Genomic DNA, 23,252 nt, shown 5'->3' with positions numbered 1-23,252 from the left:
GTTTGGTTTAGTCAGAAGTTTGTTATTTATTGCTTAAAGAGAGCACTGCACCATACTCTCTGGTTCATTTTATGATTTATGTGAAATTATTACACATATTGGTGTTCAGCGGCTCTTTTTCAGATTAATCACTGTGTTTTGAGCTAGTTGTATTCATTATTTTATTATTGATTAACTATATTATATTATTTTTTGTTATATATTGGTTTAGGGCAGGGGTAATATATATATATATGTATAGATTAGTCTCTCTGCTATATTGTGCCCCACTCCGTGCCAGAGGCCTCCATACAACATTCCCATCCCTTGACGTTTATATTCCCAAGAAAAGAAAGTCCACACATAAACAGGGTTGCTGCACTTTACTGATGGTACCTGGAAAATGACACAACTTTCACATCACACTGACATACTATTCGGGGTTGCTTGACAGTACATAGTCAATCATGTTTAGTGGATGGTCCAGGAGCAGTCACACGTGAAAGCATCGTACAACCATCAAAGTAAGCCACCCTCCCTCTGACAGTCTCTCCCTCCACCCTGGGTCATTAGTACTCACTGGAATGGGATCTATTTAGTCGCCTCCTCCATAGGTACACCTTTCCTGGGACCCTCCAGGGTAATAGCCTCACTCAGGGAACTCTTGGCCAGATTTAAAAGGCCTTTTGCAATCTGCCCTAGCCCCCACCTCCATAAGAATCAGGAAGTCCACAGCCGGCACTCCTGGGTGCAGGACTTCCACTCGCCAGCCTCCAGCCCTGTCCAGGACCTGCACTTGCTGGCTACATCTGCTTACATTTGGGGTGTTTGGTTCCCATGCCCCCACCCACACTAGAGCTCTTCCCAACCTGGCTAATATGTGGGCACTGACTCACCCATGACATCACTGCAGGAGGGCTCTAAATAAAAGGGGCCTAGCACCTGATGACCTAACTTCTATAACCAGACCATATTCTGGGACAGAGTCACCTAGTAGCAGACTAGCTAGCTGCACTTGCCTACAGGGTCATCGTTTTGAATTCAAGCTAGTACACTACCTTCAAGAAGTTGGCATTTTCTCCCTCTGCTTGCTTGATTTTCCTCCGACACTCCAAAGACATGCTGGTAGATTAATTAGCTTCTGTCTAAACTGGCCCTAGTCTATGTATCATATCTCCCCAACTGTCCCTGATTTCAAGGGATTGTCCCTGATTTAGAACAAAGTCCCTCTATCCCTCTTTCCTCCTCATTTGTCCCTCACTGTGTTCTGATCTATATAGTTGTATGTAAAATGCACTATTTATCTTTCAAAAAGTGTTTCCCAGTGCTAAACCTTTCATCCAATTTCTAAATTGCTGCATTTGTAAATTTCAAAAGCCATATAAAGGAATAGTAGTGGTTAAAAAAAAAGCATGTGTGGTTTAGCAAAACTTTCGTTTGTAGAATTCTCCTTTAGGGGGGCATGGCAGAGGGTGTATCAGCGGCGGCCCGTCCATAAGGGAAGCAGGGTGATGCCCCCCTAAGCTATGCCCCGCCCCCTAATTTACATACATGGCAATGGAAGCATGAATTCCAATGGAGAGTTTTTTTTTTTTTTTTTGCAGCACATGATTAGAGCCTGAGACTCTAATTGGCTTCAAAAAAGGGTGAGCTCAGGGTCCCCCCCCAAATATATACCACCAGCCACCACTGGTATCCTATGCCTACAATTCTTTTGCTAATAGGTCTCCCCCAATCTCATCTGAAAAAGTTGGGAGGTATGTATGTATGTATGCATGTCAGATTGGAATATGAATGTACAGAATGTAAAAAGCACTGTGTGGTTTTTTCAGTGCTATATATTTGCCTGTAATAAATAAATGCCCAAAGAAAGGTTCCTGTAATCAGTACAAGTGGACAATCTGCAGAGTGGATTAGTTCATCCATCAGGGCAAATTAGTGGTCTATGGCAAATATTTTATTTTGTACTTATATAGTGCCATCAGTTTACACAGCGCTTTACATAAATTATACATTCACATCAGTCCCTGCCCTCAAGGAGCTTACAGTCTAAGGTCCCTAACTCAAATTCGCTTTACCTAGGGGGTTATCTGATGTGGGGGGGAGCCAAGAGAGCCGCCGAGGGACCCCAGAAGACCAGGATCAGGGCCACTCTGTGCAAAACAAGCTGCACAGTGAAGGCAAGTATGACATGTTTGTTATTTTAAAAAAAAATACCTTTAGTGTCACTTTAAACTATGGACGCTCCCTGCTGATACCATTGCTTGTGGAAGGGAATTCCACATCTTAACCGCTCTGACAGTAAAGACCCCTCTACGCAGTTTAAAGTTAAACCGCTTCTCTTCCAGTTTCAATGAAAAGCTGCGTGTCTTTTTAACCTCCCTTCCACTGAAACGTTTTTTCCCTATGCTAAGGTCACCAGTAAGGTGTTTGTATATTGCTATCATATCTCCCCTCAAGCGTCTCTTCTCCAGAGAGAATAAGTTTAATGCTTGTAGTCGTTTCGCATAGCTGAGGTCCTCTAGTCCCTTTATTGGCTCTTCTCCTGACTCTCTCCAGTTCCAGCACATCCTTCTTGAGGACTGTTGCCCAGAACTGCATGGCATACTCAAGATGCGGCAGGTCTAGAGTCTTGTAGAGTGGCAGAATTATTGTTTTATCTCTGGAGCAAATCCCCTTTTTGATGCATGCTAATATTTTGCTGGCTTTGCATGCCATTTCTGATCCTGTCATCTATTAGGACCCCCAGGTCTTTTTTCCATCCTGGATTCCCTCAGTGGTTCTCCCCCTAGCGAGTAACTTGCATTCATATTTTTAGCACCCAAATGCATCACTCATTTTTCAACATTAAACCTCATTTGCCATGTAGTTGCCCTCCCCATTTTATTGTTGAGGTCCTCTTGTAAGGTTTCCACCTCTTGTTGTGAAGTTTTTGCCCTGCTTAGCTTTGTATCATAAACAATCACTGATATTGAGTTTTTTATACCAACCTCTATATCATTTATGAATAAATTAAACAGAATTGGTCCCAGGACAGATCCTTGGGGTACCCCACTTACCACACCAGACCATTCTGAGCACTCATTATTTATCACCACCCTTTTGACACACCTCGTTTTCTATCCAGGTACATACCTTATGGTCCATGCCTACAGACCTTAGTTTGTAAAGTAAAGGTTTATGGGGAACTGTATCTAATGCCTTTAAAAAACCCAGATACACCGCATCCACAAGCCTACCTTTATCTAGATGGCAGCTCACTTCCTCATGGAATGTTAACAGATTTGTCTGGCAAGAACGATCCTTCGTGAATTCATGCTGATTAGTACTACTAATGTTACCGTTTTCATCAGCAAATTCTTTGATATAGTCCTTTGTCATCCCCTCCAAAAGTTTACAAACTATCGATGTTAGAATGACTGGTCTGTAGTTTCCAGGGATATATCTCGGCCCTTTTTTAAATATAAGTTCCATGTTGGCTTTTCTCCAATCAGCTGGTACCATTCCAATGAGTAAACTGTCCATAAAAATTAGGAAGGATGGTCTAGCTATCACCTGACTGAGTTGCTTAAAGCAGAGTTCCAGTCATTTGTTTGTTTATCAATAGTCAGCAACTACAAAAAGTGTAGCTGCTGACTTTTAATAAACAGCCACCTGTCTCACGGTCCAGCGGCGCACTTACCTCAGCCGTGTTCTCTCTGTGTCCTCCTTCGGCGGCTCCGGCATCTCTACTATGGGCACCCAGCTGTGACAGCTTGCGGCTTCACAGCCGGGTGCCCACTGCGCATACGCGAGCGGCGCTGCGGTCTGTGACTGGCTCTGAAGTCTTCTAGGACCTGTCACATGTCCCAGAAGACTTCGGGAAGGAGAACTTCTGCTTCCAATCGCCTAGGTGACCGGAACAGAAGTGGGAGCAGGTACCTGTCAAATTAAGGTATCTGCTCCCTCCCTCCTCCCCAAAAGCTCAGTGTCACAAACAGGAGCTGGGGAGGAGGCCTTAAAGCGGAAATTACACTTTTGGGTGGAACTCTGCTTTAAGGACTCTTGGGTGTAAGCAATCTGGTCCTGTTGATTTATTTATGTTAAGTTTTTCAAGTCTATTTCTGACCCTGGCTTCTTTTAGCCACAAGGATACATTCTGTGACGTGTTATTAACATTACAGTCTTGGTTACTATATTCCCCCTTTTCCTTTGTGAAAACTGAGGAGAAGAATGTATTTAAAACTTTTGCCTTCTCCTTGTCTTTTGTAACTAAAGTCCCTTCATCATCTCTTATGGGGCCAATATGCTCTTTCCTCACTTTCTTATGCCACGTACAGACGTTCGGAATTTCTGACAACCAAACTGTGGATTTATTTCCGATGGATGTTGACTGAAACTTGTCTTGCATACACATGGTCGCACAAATGTTGTCGGAAATTCCGATCGGCTAGAAAACGCTGACGTACAACACGTACAACGGGACTAGAAAAAGGAAGTTCAATAGCCAGTGCACCATGCTTTGGGCTCCTTCTGATAATCTCGTGTTATTAGAAGTTTGGTGAGAGATGATTTGCGCTTTTCAGCCTCGTGCTTTTCTGATCGTTACTGCTCTTCAGTTTGTGCTTGTGGGTTCGTATCTGGTTTTCAGTACGTGCTATTTCTAGTACATATTTGATTTTCAGTGCGTTCTTGTCAGGTTCTTTCTGATTTTCAGTGCGTTCTGTTAGTTCGTTCTGACCAGCCGACCGTTTTGAAGCCATGTTGTGGTTACGTACTCGTCATAGAGTTCGTGCTATATGGGGGCTTGGTGTTGGGGTTCTTACTTTGACCCAAGTCCAGTCCATGAACAGGGCAGGGAGGAGTTCATGGATGAAGAATTGGTTGCTCCAGCGTGCACATTGCACATGCCTTTGTTGCGGGTGATCCGTGAGAATAATCCTGATGATTTTAGGAATTATCTCCAGATGATGGACCCCCTTTTTCACCGACTGTTGGCTTTGCTGTCCCTTTATATTACAAAGCAGGACACCTGCATGCGGCAAGCCATCACTCCCAAGCAAAGGCTCATCACCACCTTGCGGTACTCGGCGACGGGGAGAAGTCTGCAGGACATCAAGTTCTCCACAGGCATCTCCCCCCAGGCTCTGGGGATCATTATTCCAGACACCTGTTCTGCCATCATTCAGGTCCTGCAGAAGGACTATATTAGGGTAAGTTTCCTCCTTTAACATCACATTCTATGTATTTAATGTTTTCTAATGTATTGTATTTCTTTTATCATTCCATAATGACCATGATTGTAATATGCTGTGAATGTCCTCTTTATCCTCATGCATGCTTGAATTTTTTAATGCTCCTTTTTTGTCCTTCATGCATATTTGCCTTCACTAACCTCCCCAGCATGCTATCCTGGGCCCATACACACCTAGCCTAATCACTTAACAATGTATTTTGTCAGCTCCATTTCAGTGCTTTACCCTAAACACCCCCTTGAATGTGTACACATGTTATTTTTGTCTTTAAATTCAGGCAGAGTGCAAGAATTTTTTTGGGGGGCCCAAACTCATTTGGAACCCTCCCACCCCCCCAACCGCTAAGTCAACCGATAACAATACTCTATCTGCTGACTTTGCCAAACCCATACACACTATACCTACCTCTTTTGTGGTCATATTTATGGATGAATTCACCAAAGCATGTAGTGAAAGGGCCTGCCTGAATACTTTCAAATGGTATTGTTTAAAGTTTTGTTCTCCTATTATCTAGATAGGTACTAGCAGAATGTAAAAATGTGCTTCCATTTGTACAGTGTGTATTCATATTTTTGGATTATGACACTTCCGACTTGTCCAGTGGGCTGCCAATAGTGTAAGTAAGGAGGGGCTGGCTAAAGTAACACAAATTATTTATGCATTCAGCTCTCAATGAAGTGGAGAGGGTTACCTGTCCAAAACATCTCCCCCCTTTAATTTTGAAATGGGCCATCAGAGAGGGTGAGGAATCTGATAAGTGGACCTTATATTTTTGTCTTTAAATACTCCTTAAAATAAATGTTTTCTACTTATGTTGGCCAAGAATGTTTGTGTCCAATCTGCTTGCAATGTTATGTGCAAAAGTACTATTTTTTTTTTCTTGTTTGACTCCACAGTTTCCTTCAAACCCACAGGAATGCCAGACTGTGGCTTCCCAATTTGCCCAGCGGTGGGACTTTCCCAACTGAGGAGGGGCAATTGATGGGAAACACGTCCATTTAATTTAGTTAAAATTAAATAATATTTCATTTGATTTACTGTTTGTGTTTCTTTTAGCTGTCTCCTAGGTTCTCCATTGGGCTTTTCTTTTTGGCCATTTTCTTCAATAGTGCAAACATAATTTAGTTGACACATGAGGTGACAATCTCTTCTTCAGATAATTATTATGTTGTGGGTCTGCTACACACACAATGTTTTTGTTGTTAATGTATGTAATGCATTAATGATAAAAAACACATCCTTCTCAGCACCATTAATTGTTTTGAGTCCTCAAACTGGCCTGATTGTGGCAAATTTTAGAGCACTGTGGGGGTTATTTACTAAAGGCACATCCACTTTGCACTGAAAGTGCACTGCAAGTGCACTTAAAAGTGCACTGAAACAGCACTGAAAGTGCACTTGTAGTGCAAACTGGATTTGCCTTTAGTAAATAACCTCCATTGTCACTGTAAACACCAAATTGTTCCAAAAACTGGTATTGAGTATTGAAAGAAGAAGACACACTAGAAAACATTTTACTCAAAGCACATTGACATGTGCGTTAGAAAAGGGTTTTTGAACAAACCAACATATTTGTTGTAGAACATTTTTAGGTTTGACAGTACAAATAGCCTTTTTTGGGTTAAACAGGCATGTTTAAAACCATAAACATACACAACTCAGGAACTTACAAAGTTCAACTTTGACAAAGTGAAGGCAATATCATACATTAGTATGTCCAAACTGTGTTGATATTGCCTTCATCAGATGGGGTGATGTCACCCCTGTGAAAGCCAAATTTTGAAGATGCACACAAATTGGGAGTCAAAATGTGGATTTCCCTCCTGATCCCATGCCTAATGTCAACATGTGCTATCTCCCATCATGGGAGATCAATGGACGTGTTTCGGGGGTGCAACCCCTTCCTCTCATCTACTTTAGTTGCAAAGAAGGGGTAGCACCCACAAAACGCATACCTTGATATCCCGTGATGGCAGATAGCACATGTTGACAAACTGTGTTCATCTTTAAAATTTGGCTTTCTAAAAAATATTTAAAATGAGTGAAAATAAGAAAAATACAAACAAACTAGAATGATTTTGGTGTGTTTTAGATTCTGCCTAAAACATCAATGATGTTTTTGAGTCTTTTTTCCACATCATTGATGTCTTCCTTGATCTTCTGTAAATCATGATTGCACACCATGATATCCACGATGAGGATGTGTGCACTTGCACTTGTGAAATGAGATTCTTCTTCCACAACATCCACATCACCTAAAATTAAAAAAACACACCATGTATTATAAATATGCAGGCATCCATCTATTACCTGAAGCTGTGGTCTCAGACACTCACCTGTTGTGGTCACTATTTCGTCCACTTCATAAAACTCTCCTTCCTCCACATCCTGAGGTTGTTGTGTTGTGAGTTCCCCTTCTTTTGGAGGTTGGGGGTCCTTGGTGACCTCAGATGTCCCGAGTCTTTTCTCCCTATTTGAATTAAAAAATAGGTATACTTAGCACACAGATATTCGAGGCCAGAAATATGAATATGAAACATTGCTTGAAGTGTCGTACAATTGTCTGTTTTGGCAGAGTTCCAAGCTGAAAACATGATTTTTTTCCCTTTCTTAAAGCTAGAATAATTACCTTTTCTTAGTGCAAGTTTCACACATGGAGACACCCCTAGTATCCACTGGAGCACCTGTGTGGGACACCCTAAAAAGGGTGTTCTGGTGTCCCACACTAGTGCGTCCAGATGTGTAAACAGCTGCTAAGTGTCCTCTCCTTACACTGAATCAAGTTTGCATTTCATTCTAGGTACAAACCCATCTAGACAACAATGTAATAAACTTCTTTTAATACAAATAGGCATGAACAAATGTAGTTAACGTGCATCTGCCAAAAACATTGTATTAGTGGGCAAACGAACGATGTTTACTAGGAACGATTACTGTGCCCACGAACCTGAAACTTGCCATTTTAAACTGTACAACAGTAAAGAAAAGCACATGGAGCAGCACGAACGTAATAATAATAATAGGAACACATGGCAAAAACGTACTTTTTTGCAGCACTCTCTTGATCCTTCTGTACTGATCCTGCTACCTCAATTTGAGGTCTGACCATTGTTTCCTCAGTTGATCCTTGGATCGCTGTACCTCAAAATTTTTCTGCAGGCTTTTCACAACTTTAGCCTTGATCTTGGTCTTTCTCACATTTGGGTTTGGGTAAGGTCCATGCTTCCCGTCATAGTCGACCCTCTTCAAGATGTCCACCATCTCCACCATCTCTACAAAGGACATATTTGAGGCCTTAAATCTCCTGGATTGGGACGTTTGTGGCTCCGGGCTTTCATCGTCCTCCTCATTGCTGCTCTCTTCTGCATGCACCTGCTCTTTCTTCGACATGTGCTCTCCCACTGTGCTGAAAGAGAAGGGGCAGGGAATATACTAGAAAGAAGGCCAGGGGTGGGCGGAGTTTCACGCATGCACAGTGTGTATAAAGCGTAACACGCATGCGTTGTACGTACGATCTGTGGGCGGAGGACGGAGTAGCAGAAGCGCCTATCGTGATAGCGAAGGTACAATTTTAACTTGGGGCATCAGTGGTCTATACTGCTTCTAGATTGAGGCCTATATTAGGACAAGATTAGGAGAGTTTAGCCTGACATTAGGGTTTGTCTTGTGTTGTGTCTTGCAGATAAAATGGATAGATTCAATGATCACGACTTCCTCCCCCAATTCATTGATATGTGCAGAGAGCTGCCCTGTCTGTGGCAGGTAAAACACCCCTTTTATACTAATAAAAGAAAGAGGAAGGCAGCGCTGGATCTATTGCTGGAATTGGTGAAGCCACAGATCCCCACGGCAAACATCAACTATTTGAAGGCCAAAATTGGTGGCCTGAGGAGCACATATAATAGGGAGCGCAAGAAGGTCCAGGATTCCATGAGATCAGGAGCAGCAGCAGATGACGTTTATGTTCCCAGGCTGTGGTACTACGACTGCGATTTCTGTCAGACCAGACTGAATCAGGTCATCACTCTCAACCCTTCCTTCAACATTTCCTTCCACTCTTCCTTCCACCTCAGATGAGGCTTCAAAAGTCCAACCTGGGCCTTCCACCCAGGAAGAAGATGTGGAGGAGCCCAGATTGAGTCAGGTATAGCATTGTTTAACATATTTCTCAAAATTGTGTTTGATTGATGAACAATAAACTAAAACTATGTCCCATTTTCATACACAGGAAAGCCTCAGCCAGAAGGAGGCTGTGGAAAGTGGCAGCCAGGAGGTGGCAGGGGAAAGTGGCAGCCAGGAGGTGGCGGGGGAAAGTGGTACCCAAAAGGTGGCTGGGCCTGACCGAATCACAGGTTCCTCCCCTCTGCCGTCCAACAAAAAGTACCAGGAAGGGGAGGAACGTGCAGGAGTCAGCGCTTTCTTTGATTCGGGAGGCTACTGCTGCCCTCAGAACCACCCCCAATCTTCAAGAGGCCTATGCCTGCATGATAGCCAGCAAAATGCAGGAAATAGAGGTGGGCCAACACCTCTTTTGTAAGGAAGTGATCTATCTGGCCCTAAATAAGGGGTTGAGGGGCAAAATCACAAGCTAAACCCACTTGTGTGAGTTGGACAATTCTCCTCCTCCTCCAACTCCTGCCACAGCTCCAACCTGAGCCACAGCCCGGAAGCAAGTGTGGAAGGAAGCATGGAAGAAAGACAAGAGAGTGATGGCCTGGGTTCAGTCTGATCTGACAAAAGACTCAGGCTGTTGTAAGACCACAGCCTCAGGACATACATGTCATCTGCTGCTGCTCCCCATCTCTCGGAGTCCTGGACCAGATTGTGCTCCCTATTAAATGGACTCCTCAAGCTACCAATTTTGCCTGTCAAATAATTGATGTGTGCCCTGGGGTACAAAGGCTTCGCCAATTTCACCAGTTTATCCAGCGTTGCCTTCCTCTTTATTTTGTTATGACCCCTAATAAATGCCAAGTTTATTTTCACAAATACTTGGCTATGTGTTTTAGTTCAAAAAGGACAGTTTGTGAGTAGGCAGGTACATTTCAAAAAGACAATGTCAAATTAACAAGGCACACCAAGAGGGGGCGTGTCCGGACGAGCTAGGAGAAGGACGTGTGGAAGCTGAGCTCCGCTCAACATACTCCCATCCAACGCCATCCTAGCCCATCCTCAATCCGTGGAGCACCTTTCCACCCTCAGAAGCGCCTAGCCTACCTCCGCTGTGGCTGGCAGGGGAAATTGGCCACCAGTGCCGCGTTTGGTCTGACCCCGGGCCTCCAGCTGGACTTGAGCCCTGTGTGCCCGCCGCCATCTTGAGGCCTGCTGAGGGCTCCGTACGTGCCGCCCATTGATCCTACAGCCAAGCAGACCAGAGGAGCCTGTGCCTGGTTGCCTGATCGTGCCGCCGTCGGCAGTCGGGGGAGCCTTGGATGCCTGAGGGGAGCTACCTGGGGGTTTCCTTCTCTGCCTCGGACTGCTCCCCGCCGGACGCCATCTTGCGGCCTATGGGAACGGCCTCTCCTACATACGGGCGCAGTGAGTATAGAGGCATCTGCCTTCCCATCCCTCTGCAGAGTCCCACTGGCCCGAATCAGCACGCTCCCACTCCGCCAGGGCCTCAGTTTTGGTGCCCCGCGGCGCTGTCTTAGGCCCACAGCGAACGGTGCTTACTTGGCCGGCCGCGAATCTCAGGAAAGACCGCGGCTTCGGCCTACCTATGGAAGACGGCGGCCATCTTGGTACTCCAAATCATCTCCCCTGCTAGCCTTACCCAGCTAATAATATAACTGTTGAACTGCTGAACATTCACTCCATCAACTTACCCCCTCATACAGTGACAGACCGCATACTTTATTTCCGCAAACAAAGTCTTCCTTCTGGCCTACCTCTGGAGGCTGGCGGCCATCTTGGTGCTCCAAGTACTCCTAAACCAATTCCTTACTACTATATCTTACACATAGCTTCTGCTCCCATAAACCTCCATCAGTACAACTATCATCGCTTTTCCATGTGACTGTTGAAGCACTTCTAACACTGCTTGCATACTATGATGGAAACATGTCTCTAAACAGATGTGAGTAGGGGGCGTCCCCCACGGCGATCGACCGTATAGTTCCAGTAATGCCCGCCAAAACACCTAAACCCCGGTCTGCCAAGGGTAAACGTCCAGGTAAAAGATCTCTGCCCGCTCCAGTCTCCACTGGCTCTATTCAACAGTACTTGGCTAACGCAAGAGACGAGCAGGTCCGAACCTCACGGACCAGCGTCTCTCCATCATCTCACGCTGCATCTGTGCGAGACAGCTCCCCGACCTCCTCATACTGCTCAGACCTCATGGATGATCCAGGATCCCCTGTGGGTTCCGAAATGAACACGCTAATGAGCGGCCTCAAAAAAGAACTTGCAGGAATGTTTCACAGTCTGGAGAAATCCATAAAAAAGGAGATATCTGCTGTCAGATCCGACATGACACATATCCTGGCCAGAGTTGAGGAAACGGAACAGCGACAAGACACACATGATTTAGCTATTAAAGAACTACAGGACACTGTTACCCAGTTGGCCTCTGCCCACCGTGCCTCCCTGTATAAACTCGAAGACCTCGAGAACCGTAACCGTAGAAATAACATTCGTGTCAGAGGTCTGCCAGAAGCAACGGGTGATAATGACCTAGAACCATCTATAAGAGGCATCTTTAATACCATCTTAGGCAATTCAGCCACTGCACCGCTACGCTTTGACCGAGTACACCGTGCCCTAAGACCCCGTAATGCTAAGTCAGATCAGCCCAGAGACGTTATTTGTCGCTTGCATTATTTTGAAGACAAAAATGCTATTATGATGAAGATGCGGGGCTTGCCTAACGTAGACTTTGACGGAGCAGTCATCACCATATTTCCAGACCTTTCTAAGGAAACCCTAGACCGCCGCAGAGCTCTGAAACCGCTCCTTGACCACCTGCGTTCAGACGGGATCACCTACAGATGGGGATTCCCAGCCTGCCTAATTGCCACAAAAAATGGTCGGTCACACACGCTGAGATTTCCGGAGGAACTCCCAACCTTCTTGCAAGATCTTAATCTTCCATCCATGGAACTCCCAGGCTGGCAAGACCCAATCCCTAAATTTCTGAGCCTACCGGACCCACCCTGGAGAAAGACCCCCTCAAAGAAAAGGCGTACCTCTCTTCCAGGCTCAGCACAAAAGCACGGTTGAAATATGTAACTTTTTACACATACTAATTTTCTTATCATGGATAATCTTTTACCTACAGGTTGTTAATACTAAGTCAGGTTTCGGCCGCAGTTGGGTTTTTTTTTTTTTTTTTTTTTTTTGTTACTGTGCCTGTCTAAATATGGCCGAAGCCATCATACAGTGGTAATGACCAACGTGCTTTGTTACCTTTTACTCTTGGGTACGTAGTTTAAGTACCGACTTAGTTTGCACTTTATTGCCTAGGGGTTATGTTTTGATCAAACTGATCCAGGTTACAAATTGGTAATATTTACATTCCTAAATGGAACTAATTATTTACTTATAGTTATAAGTTATTCGTTTTCTCATAGGTCGCGCGCTGTGGGGACACACTTCCTCTGCTTGCCCTCCTCCACTACAGCGCAACCCTGACACCCCCTTTCCTTCTGGGGTTGGCGAGAACGATTGGCCTTATATTTGCCCTATCCAGTTCTCATTTAGGGATTGGGCTGGCCTCTAGTTCTCTCTCTCCCCAATGGGAACACTGCAGATTTCTGCGTGATAAATATGTGTTTCCCACAAGTTGTTTAACTTATATATGTGATTCTCACATGTGTTCTTCTTGTTTTTCTTTTCTCTCTCTTTCTTTCCAAAAAAACCCTCTCCTTTTTCCCTTTCTACCCCCCCCCTTTAGCTGGTATGCATGGAAATATAGGCTGAAGGTACGTACTATGCTTTAACAATGGCTACATTAAAGGTTATATCGTATAATGTTAGGGGTCTTAATGTTGCTGCTAAAAGACACCAATTAGTACGTGAACTTAAAAGAGCCACATGTTCTATTGCTTTTCTCCAAGAGACGCATTTAACTCACACAACGCCCGTTAAGCTAACCTCATCCCACTTTCCACAGTGGTATTATAGTTTATCAGACACTAATAAAGCTAAAGGAGTGGCCATTGGATTCTGCAGAAATGTATCCTTTAGGTTATCTGACATGTTGGCAGATGACCATGGTCGCTTCCTTTTCTTAAAGGGCTTCATAGGTAACACTCAATGTACTCTTGCAAACGTGTACTGTCCTAATCAAAATCAGTCAACCTTCCTCTCACAAACACTAACTAAACTTTCAAACTTCGCCAAAGGCCTTACTATCCTAGCGGGCGACATTAACATGCCACTGGATCCAACAATTGATACATCCCAAGGCCGCTCTAATATTTCCTTCAAACAACTGAAACTTGTTAAAAAAAAGCTCCTGGATCTTCAATTGATGGATGTCTGGCGCCTTCTCCACCCTAAGGAGAAGGATTATTCACACTTTTCCACAACACATCAATCCTATTCCAGAATAGATAATATATTCCTAGATCATTTTCATCTTCCCCTCCTGCAATCTGCTCACATTGGCACCGCATCTATATCAGACCACGCACCTGTATCACTGACGTTGACCGTGCCTTCCTTACCACGACGCATTAACAATTGGAAACTCAATGATTCCCTTCTCTCTGATGAAGCTGAAGTTTCCATGTTAGCCTCTCATCTCTCACAATATTTTAAGGAAAATAAACCCTCTGACACCTCTCCCTCTGTTGTATGGGAAGCCCACAAGGCTACTATTAGGGGTCGTCTTATTGAGCTCGGGGCTAGGAAAAAGAGGGAGCATGGTCAACAAATTGATCAGGTTCTACAGCAAATAGCGGCTCTAGACAAACAACACAAACTCTCCATGCATAATGAGCACCTTCAATCCCTCACACTCAAACGTGAAGAACTAAAATCCCTTCTCAATTTAGATACTAAAAGAAAATTCCAACGTCTATCACAGAAATTTTATGAATGGGGTAACAAACCAAGCAAGCTGCTAGCCAGGTCTTTAAAGACTAAACAATCACAGTCCTTTATTCCCAAAATCAAACTTCCAACAGGGGATTTAGCCCATGCAACCCCAGATATTGCTAAGGCCTTTAGAGAGTACTACGAAGGCCTATATAATGTTAAAAATGACCTGTCTTCTCTACCACAAAAAGAGAGAAGAAGCCGCCTGCTTTCCTACTTGAGAGCAGCTAACCTACCCAAATTGCCCATATCTGCCCTCAAAGAAATGGAAGAGGATTTCTCGGTAGAGGAGTTCCTGGTAGCATTGAAATCATCCCCATCCGGCAAAGCTCCTGGACCGGATGGGTTCACCATTTCATATTATAAAACATTCAGCGACATCCTGCTCCCTCGTCTCACCGCTTATGCAAACTCTATATCTCACTCTTCAGGTCTACGCCCAGAATCTCTATCAACTCACATCACTGTCATCCCTAAACCCGATAAGGACCCCACTCTATGTAACAGTTTTAGGCCAATATCACTAATTAACGTTGACATCAAACTTTTTGCTAAAGTAATCGCAAACCGGCTGCTCCCTCTTTTGCCCAGCTGGATATCAGCAGACCAATCAGGATTCATACCCAATAGAGAAGCAAAAGACAACTCACTTCGTGCAATATCCCTAATCCAATACGTTGGGAGATACGCCCAGCCCGCCCTACTCCTATCCACTGATGCTGAAAAAGCTTTCGATAGGGTGGACTGGGAATATCTTAAGATGACCTTACGCCACTTTGGGCTGGGACCTAGGATGTTCCACCGAATTTCATCCCTTTATTCAAACCCCTCAGCACAAATTAGAATTAATGGGACGTTGAGTGACCCCTTTGTCTTACATAATGGAACCAGACAAGGTTGCCCTCTCTCCCCTCTCCTCTTTGCTATCACCTTAGAACCCTTCCTAGCTACAATTAGGCATAATATTAATATCAAAGGCATACAAATAGGCAAAAGATCCCATAAATACGCGGCATATGCGGATGACGTACTATTTTTTATCCAGCAACCACGCATCTCAATTCCCAACTTAATGTCTGAATTCTCTACCTTTCAATCCATCTCTAACTTCAAAATAAATTTATCCAAATCTGAAATTTTAAACATCAATATCTCCAAGTCCGAAGCTCTCTCCCTTAAGCCCCTATTTCCCTTTAAATGGGTATTAAAAAGCATGAAATACCTAGGTATATATCTGACTCCCAATCTCCATTCTTTATTTCGACATAATTATATTCCCTTGCTAAATAGGATCAGGGAGGATCTACGAAAATGGTCCAACTTATCACACACATGGTTGGGGAAAGTGAACATAATCAAAATGAACATACTACCCCGCATCCTTTTTCTCTTTCAAATGCTTCCAATGGGAGTACCAGTGGGGTTCTTCACTATATTACAAACTCTGATTTCCAGATATATCTGGAAGGGCGGTCACTCCAGGATATCGAGAGAGCTACTATTTCGCTCCAAATGCTCAGGCGGTCTGGCACTTCCTAATTTTAAGGCATACTATCAAGCAGTTATCTTGTCCAGACTGGCTGATTGGAAATACGCTCTTAGATCGAAACTATGGGTACAAATTGAACACTTTTTAAGTGGTGTGGATCTCTCGGTAGCCCCCTGGATACCCCGTTCTTGTAGGAACCTAGCTCGATCTACCTCGACTCTCACTATATCCTCCCTAGATATTTGGGACGCCCTACACAAAAAATTCTCATGGAAGTATGATTCTCCTCTACTACCTCTCCTCAATCATAAATATTTCTTACCAGGTTTATTAGATCCAGGCTTTAAATCATGGGGAACGGAAGAACCTCTTCTATTACACCATGTCCTCCGTGACAACATACTCAAACCATTACACGTGATACTTGCCCCTAAACCCACCACATTTCTAGATAAATGGAGATATCACCAATTACAACATTTCTTAAGATCCCTACCCAACCCGCTCAGAGGTCTGAGTGAATTAAATACCATAGAAGAAATATTCTATCCAAAAGATCCCCCTTTACATGGAATTTCTCTATTTTACAAAGCTCTCATTACACTTCAAAACCCCAACTTCCCACCATTCTTGGCCAAATGGGAGCATGACCTAGATTCTTCCCTTACAGATAACCAAAAGGAAAAGATCCTCCAATTAGCCCACACCTCCTCATTGGCCTCAAAAATGTCAGAGGTCAATTATAAATTGCTTACGAGATGGCACTATACCCCAGTCAGATTACAACAAATGTTCCCCGCCAGCTCCCCATTATGCTGGAGGAACTGTGGGAACAAAGCCACTCACGCACACATCTGGTGGTCTTGCCCACTCATCCGACCTTATTGGGACACTATCCGCAATCTAATATTACAGATCTCAGATGTCAATATACCCAACGACCCGTGGACTATTCTTTTTCATTCCACCAAAACTCCCATAAGAATATATAAACGTTCAATTATTCCTCATTTACTAAACACGGCCAAAGCTTTAATCCCTACTTTATGGGGTCAACCAACAATCCCTTCTACAAGAGATTGGTTACAAATGGTCGATAAGGTACATCTTATGGAGAGCATCACCCACGACATTAGAGGTACCTCTAAGAAACATTCTCTAACCTGGGATTCTTGGAAAAAATTTCAATCCACATCTGCTTATAAGGAACTTATAACGCAAACCTCTTAAACCTCTAGTCTAAGCTTAGCCAACTCCCTTTTGGTGTGTAGACATGCATACCAGCTACAACCCCCCCCCCCATACCCCCCCTCCTACCCTCTGTTCTCTTACCTTTCTTATTCTCCTACTCTCTCCTCTTTCATAAAATTTCTCTTAATTTTATCTTTTTCTGTTATTATTTATCTCTTAGTTTTTAATATACCAAAGTAAGGTTTTTTCCTGTTTACACTTATCTTGGTTTATTTCAAGTGCTCACAAAGTATTAACCCTATGCTATACCAACACTTTGTTACGCTTCCGAACCAATTATTGGAGGGTTAACCTATAAATACTCATTGAAATCTGTGAGTGCTGAAACTCTTGTTGCTGTGTTTTCAAGAATGCAATCATTCTGAGATATATGTATATCTTTGTTATATTTCACTTTAATAAAAATATATTAAATAAAAAAAAAAAAAAAAAAAAAAAACAAGGCACACCAACACCAACCAATCTCTGAGGTTAAAAAATACAAGATAATAATGGTGTTGTGGTAACTTGACACACAAAAAAAATATTATGGAGATCACTATAAAAAATAAAAAAAAACACAGATCTTGATAAAAAAAAAAATAAAACATTATTCTGGAGATCTGGCAAAAAAAAAAAAAAAAAAAAAAAAAGATTATTCATGAGATCACGAGAAATAATAAAGAAATAAGTTTGTCAGAACTCTGTGTAAATATCAGCAGCAAAACAACTTCATTATTCTAGCATTATAAAGACGAAGAGAATGCGCTGCATTAAAAGATGAAAAACTTTACAGCGTGACGAATGTGCTATCTCCATTAGGAACACTAGTTTTACCTGATCGAGCGCTTCCGTCTCGTACTTGATTCAGAGCATGTGTGGAATTTTGTGCGTCGGAATTGTGTACACACGCTCGGAATTTACGACAACGGATTTTGTTGTCGGAAAATTTGAGAACCAGCTCTCAAATTTTGTTTGTTGGAAATTCCGAAACAAAATGTCCGATGGAGCCTACACATGGTCGAGTTTCCGACAACAAGCTCACATCGAACATTTCTTGTCGGAAATTCCGATCGCGTGTATGCAGCATTACTGTTAATATGTTTAAAAAATTTCTTGGGATTTTTTTTCATTCTCCTCTGCCTTTTGTGGTCTATTTTAACACTTCTTATTGCATTCCCAATTCCTTATTTGCATTAATGGAAATTCCAGGCTGGTAGTGCCATGGCAGGGATTTGAACTGATGAGGCTAGTGCTGCTAGATGGAAGTTCTAACCACTTAGCCATTGTACTGGCTCAATACCTACTTGTTTGAATTAACCCAATACCATGAAAATTTGTGTTCCCATGAACCAATCAGCATAGTAAGCCCTTTTTTTTTTTTTTTTGCTTGCTCAAACAAACATAAATACTTGGTTTTCCACAGAAGAAGAAGGAGGTGACCAGACTCTGCCAGTACCTTTTATTCTTAGGTGAACTGGGATGATTATGACTAGAACACAAATTCTAACCTGTCCAATTAATTGTTCCAAAAGAAAGTAGTAAGATGCATATCTAATGAAATGATCCTGCAGAAAACAAGCTTGTCATCTGTTTTTTTTTTTTTTTACTTCTATGCAAATCCATAAAGTGTCCTGTTTTATTTCCTGGCTCTGCTATGTATGATGCTAATAAAAACTTGTAAACACATTTCTACAACTTCCTCTCCCTGCAGCTCTAAAACTTCTTGACAATACATTGTTCTGCTAGACGTCAAGAGAATTCCCAAAATTCTCTTACAGCCCACCAGGACAAAGAGGAAGAGATCTAAGTCTTAGCAGGAGTCAATAAAGGCAAGAGAATTCCAGTAAATTATTGCTCGGCCTCTCTCTTGCTGTCCACAGATGAAAATGTGTTTCCTTATTTCTCAAGAATAACATCATAAACTGTTCACATGGTATGTGAGTGCTAAGGGTGATAAGCAGACAAAACAAGTACGGGAACTGCATTATTCACACTCAAAGATGTACAAAGCCTTCTGAAAGAAGACCTTTCTTCCCATCATAAAAGCCGGCGCTAATGGGTGTTGGTCCACTCCTAATGGAGTTTTAGTTGTGTGTACAGTTTAGAGGTATTATTTGTTTCCATTATTTATATATCACCATCATATTACGCAGCACTTCACGTTTGTTTCTGAACCCCACAGCTTGCACTCACACCATCTACTCGCCCTATTGCACAGGGCAATTTATTAACTAGTATGTTCTTGAAATGTGGCTAGAAACTGCCTCATTATTAAAAAACACTGCTTTTTTAGGTGTTTGGCATGTCTATTTTTCAGCCTCTATTTTAGCCTATGTATAGATGCAACATTGGTGTTTACAGGCATTTTAAAATGTAAGTAAATATATCTAAACACTAGGCGCATTTGTGTGTTATTGCATTCTAATAACCAGAATAAATTAATAAATGATGAAGAAACTCCTGCGCTGTCAGAAATACCTATGCTAAGGGGCACTGCTGCAACACCTAAATGGCTGATCCAAACAGACAGAAGTGGTATGAATAAAGTGAGTGGTGATTGCGCTGTGCTAAAAAGGGGAAGGGGAAGGGGCTAGCTCAAATGTATAGAGAGGTGAGTGAAAAAATAAAAAAATTTATTTAAAAAAGTATAATAAGCATGAGGGCTAGTATCATACTAGCACATGAAAAATATTGTAAATACTGAAACAAAAGAAAAGAAAATTCTCAGTGCAAAAGGGCTAGTATCATACTAGCACATATGTGGTAACTCAGCAGATACTTATTGGTGACTCCAAGTAAATAAATGGTGAACAATCCCACCACCTAGTAGTACAAAGTGCTCAAACAATGAGTCATCAGTTCCAAAAAGGCAAAATGAAAAAATTATACAAAATATAACAGTATAATGAAATGTAATAAAGTGCGGTCACATGGGCACTAAATCCGAATAGACTGAGGAAACAAAATTGCCTAAAACGTATAAAAAGCTATAAAATGAGTGACAAATACAGTGTGGGTACAAAAAAAAAAAAAATATATATATATATATATTGAACCAAATAAAAATATAAATCAAAAAAAGTCCATGTGCATGAGGGCTAATATCATACTAGCACATAAAAAATATTGTAAATACTGAAACGAAAAAAAAAGGAATCTCAGTGCAAAAGGGCTAGTATCATACTAGCACATATGTGCTAACTCAGCAAATTCTTATTAGTGACTCCAAGTAAATAAATAAATGGTGAACAGTCCCACCACCTTGTAGTACAAAGTGCTCAAACAATGAGTCATCAGTTCCAAAAAGGCAAGTCCACAAGCAACAGGAAAGGGGAAAAAAGTCTTCAGTGGGGACACCTCTGTGCTCACAAGCAGCTCACCTTACTGCTGCAAGACAACAGCTTGTAATCCAATAACAAATCACCAGCAGGCAAGAGTCCCATCCAGTAGTTCAGGCGATTTGGGTGGTGGGTGTGCAGGATGGTATATAAAAAACATAAGCAGACAGTATATAGTATAACTCCGTGGCGGCCAGAGTGGAAAAAGGGACAGGACACAGAAGGGGGATGCACTCACTTTTGTAAAATGAGTGTGGGCGTCAATCCAACGAACGCTGAGTTCGTATACCTCAACTTATAGCATCTATAAACTATGGTATATATAATGGATTTTTTTTTATAATAGTAATGGTGGAAATCAGTGACTTAAAGTGGGACTGTGATAGTTAGGTGGAAAATCTGACACTAATGCCGCGTACACACGGTCGGACTTTTCGTCTACAAAAGTCCAACGGACGCTGACGGACTAAAGGTGGCTGGTAATCCGATCGTGTGTGGGCTTCTCCGGACTTTCAACGGACTTTTTTAGCCTCTAATCCGACGGACTTTAGATTTGAAACATGCTTCAAATCTTTACGTCGTAAGTACGACGGACCCCGAAATCCGCTCGTCTGTGTGCTAGTCCGACGGACAAAAACCCATGCTAGGGCAGCTATTGGCTACTGGCTATGAACTTCCTTATTTTAGTCCGGTGTACGTCATCACGTACGAATCCGTCGGACTTTTGTGTGGTCGTGTGTAGGCAAGTCCGTTCGTAACAAAGTCTGCCGCAAGTCCGCCGAAGGTACGTCGGAAGTCTGTCGGACAGGCTGTCGGACTTTTGTAGACGAAAAGTCCGACCGTGTGTACGCGGCATAACTGGCACTTTGTGGGAACTGGCTAACTGACACTGACATTACCAGTGACACTAATACAATGATCGGTGCTAATATTGTGCTGATTGTCAACACAGGGCTCTGGGGTGTGATTGGACACAGCCTATCAGCAGGTCCTGACCATGAATCATTGGCTGGGATGTGCTAAGTCCCTCTGTGTTCAATCACAGCAGAGCCAGTGGGCGGGGGAACCCGGAAGAAAGCCGCTATGTACAGGTATGTACAGGTACAGTGCCTGTATGAGCCGCCCCACTGCAGTACATATACTGTTGGCAAGTAGTTAACCACTTCAGCCCCGGAAGAATTTACCCCCTTCCTGACCAGAGCCCTTTTTTTTTGCGACTCGGCACTGTGTCGCTTTAACTGACAATTGCGCGGTCGTGCGAAGTGGCTCCCAAACAATATTGACGTCCTTTTTTCCCCACAAATAGAGCTTTCTTTTGGTGTTATTTGTTCACCTCTGCGGTTTTTACAAAAAAAAGCGACAATTTTGAAAAAAAACTTTTTTTTTTTTTTACTTTTTTTTTTCTTTACTTTTTTTTTTTTTACTTTTTGCTATAATAAATATCCCCCATAAATATATTAAAAAAAAATTCTCCTCTGTTTAGGCCGATACGTATTCTTTGACATATTTTTGGTAAAAAAAAAATCGCAATAAGCATTTATTGATTGGTTTGCGCAAAAGTTATAGCGTCTGCTAAATAGGGGATAGTTTTATGGCATTTTTATTAATAATTTTTTTTTTACTAGTAATGGCGGCGATCAGCAATTTTTATTGTGACTGCTACATTATTGCGGACACATCGGATAATTCTAATACACTTTTTTGGGACCATTGGCATTAATACAGCGATCAATGCTATAAAATTGCATTGATTACTGTAAAAATGTCACTGGCAGTGAAGGGGTTAACCACTAGGGGGCGGGGAGGGGTTAAGTGTGTCCTGGGCAGGGATTATAACTGTGGGGGGGATGGGCTAGCAGTGACATGACACTGATCGCTGCTTCCGATTACAGGGAGCAGACGATTGGTGTCCTGTCACTAGGCAGAACGGGGAGATGCTGTTTACATCGGCATCTCCCCATTCTTTAGCTCCGTGACACGATCGCGGGTATCCCAGCGACCGATCGAGTCCGCGGGTCCCACGGGCATGGTCACGGAGCTTGTGGCAGTTATGTTACTTTACGTTACTTTGCCCAGCCGTGCCATTCTGCCGACGTACTGTATATATGCTGACAGCGGTCGGCAAGTGGTTAAGCAGCCTTTTTCCTGCCAGGATTAAAGGCATTCAGATGAGCTGAACAAGCGCCCAGTGCAGGATGACAGGAGGGTTTTCTCAGCTAAGAACACCATCCTGTACAAACAAATGGCCACTGCCCCACCTATAACTGGCTTTTGCAGCAAAGAGCACATAAAAGGGCAACGCACGTAAAACAAAACCCCAAAAAATTCCCAGCTCAACTCACCGACCAGCCTGCAAACAACCAAATTGTCCTGTCTAACAGTTTGCATTAATAACAGGGGTTTAGTTTGCACACATTTGCAAATATACATGTAAGCTAAGCTGCAGAGCCACTTCACGGCACCCCAGTATTATCTGCAGTCCTAACTCTATACATTTTTGAGAGCCTTCACAGTGGAAGCACATGCATAATAATGGATAGATAGATAGAGGACAGGTAAGTCTGGAGGGAGAACCACCCCTCATTAAAGGCACAGGGGTGCACTTTCCTCCCAACACACCCTCCTGCCTGCATGCCCGAGCTAAAGGCAAACGGATTCCAGGAAGTAAATACTACATGAATTATCTGTCCTCACTCAAGATGGCAACAGCCAGAAATGCTAGGGAATGCTTTTCAAAGTGATTTCTCAACAAAATAAGGCATGGGGATATGGTTAGCTATGGGTAAGCTTACTTTGAATATTAAAAATTAATTAAATAGCTTTTTCAGTTTGTGGTGCTCAGATACAGATTAGTTCTGCTTTAAAGTGTATCTAAAACCAAAACTTTTTATTTTTTTCATTTTGGTTGGAGTAGGGAAAGGTTAAAATGATATGCTTACT

At 42.7% G+C, this 23,252-nt stretch overlaps 1 long non-coding RNA gene across 1 annotated transcript in view; it reads left to right on the top strand.

Moving 5' to 3' along the window:
• The window catches only part of LOC141132657 (uncharacterized), a 72,221-nt gene extending 51,628 nt beyond the window's left edge, over positions 1-20,593 (top strand). Inside the window, exon 3 of the long non-coding RNA XR_012242948.1 lies at positions 18,686-20,593. This is a non-coding gene — a long non-coding RNA (uncharacterized lncRNA). The remainder of the gene's footprint in view (positions 1-18,685) is intronic.
• The last annotated feature ends 2,659 nt before the right edge of the window (positions 20,594-23,252 follow it).

The sequence above is a fragment of the Aquarana catesbeiana genome, linkage group LG03 (genome assembly GCF_042186555.1).
Source record: "Aquarana catesbeiana isolate 2022-GZ linkage group LG03, ASM4218655v1, whole genome shotgun sequence".
Lineage (NCBI taxonomy): Eukaryota > Metazoa > Chordata > Amphibia > Anura > Ranidae > Aquarana > Aquarana catesbeiana.
The sequence above is the reverse complement of the archived record's forward strand: the minus strand, read 5'-3'. Positions and strand labels throughout refer to the sequence as shown.